General features: G+C 54.8%; 1 long non-coding RNA gene across 1 annotated transcript; it reads right to left on the reverse strand.

The window, feature by feature from the left end:
* Positions 1-727: 727 nt before the first annotated feature.
* Positions 728-1,661, reverse strand: LOC146420915 (uncharacterized). Its single transcript, XR_014848890.1, has 4 exons — positions 1,588-1,661; positions 1,428-1,499; positions 1,243-1,341; positions 728-800 (listed from the first exon to the last, which is right to left on the reverse strand). It is a non-coding gene; the product is annotated as an uncharacterized LOC146420915 (long non-coding RNA).
* Between the last annotated feature and the right edge of the window lie 877 nt (positions 1,662-2,538).

Here is a 2,538-nt window from a genome sequence, read left to right on the forward strand (position 1 = left end):
TCCCTCCCACTGAGGCTGCCTGGCCAAGAGCAGCTCCAGGAGCACTGGGCAGAGGCAAAACAAGGTGGGGAGGAGAAAGAGTGGAGGACGAGATTGCCCTTGAACTGCAGACATGCTCTGGGGTCACTCCTGGCCAGGGACCCTGCCCAGAGCCATCCCCTGCTCGCTGGGGCCTTGAGGGGCAGCTGTCCACCTGGGCCAAGGTGTGCCAGCAGCTCCAGCCGTGCTGGGGAGCCTTGCCAGCTCTGGGCCCTGCTGTGCAGGAGGCTCCCTGTGTCCCAGGTGCAGTGGGGGCCTCAGCCACCTCCTCTCTCTGCAGCTGCACATCTGGACAGCAGTGGATGACTGTGGTAACTCACAGCTGGCATGTTTCCTTCAGAAGACACAGAGTTTGTGGTTGTCAGCTTGGGCCCATGAGAATCTTAGCATTGACAGAAGCAAGAAGCAAAATAACAGAAGAAAGGAATGTACACCTGCAAGCCTGAGCGGAGCGCAGCTGCTTGGGCACTCTTTCGTGGGACATCGGCCAAAGCCATCCCTGCAGCAGCAACTGCCAGCCCCGACCCTCCCTGCCCTGCTGGGACAGCTCCCACAGCCCAAGGGGATGGAGTCAGGTTCTCTCAGGACACACTGGAGCTCTGCTCTCCCCCTCTGCCTTTTCCACACCTGTGCCAGAGCTGCTGCCACACTGCCCCACCACGGGCTGAGCCCATCAAAGAAATTACCACTTGGGCCCATGCCTGGCATCGCCTCCCTTCCTTCGGGAAATGCTGCCTTCCACATAGCCTCTCTGTCCATACCTTGAGAAAGGAAGAGGCACAGCTGGATCAGATGGACACTTACCCATTGGTGAGGTTACCTCATCAGGAGGCAACACTCGTCAGAGACTTGGATAAGGATCAGGAAAACACCCAGGTTCATAGGGCTGGGCCAGGGCTCTCTCTTCTCCTAGCAGCCACCCCTCCTGATCTTCCCGGAGACTGGGAAATTGCAGGGGATCTCAGGCTGTGCATGGCCCTTGGTGCAATTTGGACACCCTGTCAGCTGGTGCCAAATGCTTGCCTGCAGAGCCTGGGGAGAAGCTGCAGCCAGACCAGGCTGGGAAACAGCCCTGCAGGGTGTGAAAGCAGCAGCAGGGCAGCGAGGCTTCAGTGGGTTAGGGTTAGACACAGAGTGTCCAGATGTGTAGCAAAAGGCCCTGGCTGCTGAGTGTCAGGAAAAGGGTGAGGGAAATGCACCCACCACGCCCTCTCTGCAGTTCCTTGACGATTTCTTTCAGGACATCATTTGACTCAAGCAATTTCCTCTCTCCTGTAGGTTTGTTCTTCCTTCTCCGAGGACCTTAACAAAGTATTTCCATTTTCACAGGAATGGATCACACCAAAGCAGTGCTCAGCCTGTGGGCTCAGCAGGGACACACTACTCACCCCTGCGATCAGAGCCGGGTTTGGGCGTGGCAACCAGCCCAGGAGCTGGAAAAGTCCTCTCTGCAGACACACCTGTAACTCAACAGCCAGAGAAGCTCTTGGCACCTGGTTCTTGCCAGGTTGTCAACAATTATTCCTTGGTGGGAAATTGAGAACACACCTGCAGGAGGCTCCAGAGGCTTCAAAACTTTATGTAGCCAAGATAATGGAGAAGCCTTCACAGTAACCTTATCTAGAAAGGACAGAACCATATCCATGGTGTGCTGGGATTCCCTTCTGCCTTAGGGAACTGGGCAGTGCAAGGGGGTCGGGTAAGGCTGTGGGAGCCAGATGTCAATGGACATGGCCGAAGCTGCAGAGGGGCCTGGGGAGTTCTGGGATGGCATATGGCCACTGTCCAACCTCACTGCAGGCCCTGTGCAACATCCCTGGAGAGGAAACTGGACCAGCCCAGGCCCCCTTGGGGCTCTCTCAGTCCCACAGAGGAAATTCTCACTAAAGCCCTGGGGTAAACTGAAGCAGGCAGTGGCACAACTATCCCTCCTGTGATAAATCACAGGCGGTGTAGTTCACAAATCGTTTGGGAAAGATAATAAGTTTTAATTCTTTCTAAGACAGTTCTCTACTTTTACTAAGTTCTGCTTTTATAAAGATAGTTCCTGTTTTAAACCAAGCTGTTATGCTTATGCTTGCAAGTGGCTTTGCGCACTCCCCACGAGGCAACCACAAGGCAGCCTAGCCTTGTCGCAACCCCCACCAGGAGCCTATGCAACCCCCACGGTAAAGACTATGCCCAGCAACAACCACACAACGCAGAGCGCACCGGCCTAGACAACTCAGCGACCAATCAAGACTCACGAGGGGACGCGAAAAGAGGAGGATGCAAAGGGGTATAAAAGATACTTGCTTGTAACCATTGGGCGCGGAGCCATAGGCATAGCAGGAGACTCGCCTAGCCCGCCCAGTGCTGCCTTGACTGATACCCGCTTGCTTTTAATTAATAAATTCCTTAATTGGATCCACGTCTCAGATTGGTTAATTGAAACCCAATTTATAACACCTCCCTCCCTCCCTTTCTTTCTTGCTCCTGGCAGAGCTCCCAGAGGCCACG

The sequence above is a fragment of the Lichenostomus cassidix genome, unplaced genomic scaffold (assembly GCF_008360975.1).
Source record: "Lichenostomus cassidix isolate B80296 unplaced genomic scaffold, HeHo_3.0 HiC_scaffold_627, whole genome shotgun sequence".
In the NCBI taxonomy this organism is placed as follows: Eukaryota; Metazoa; Chordata; class Aves; order Passeriformes; family Meliphagidae; genus Lichenostomus; species Lichenostomus cassidix.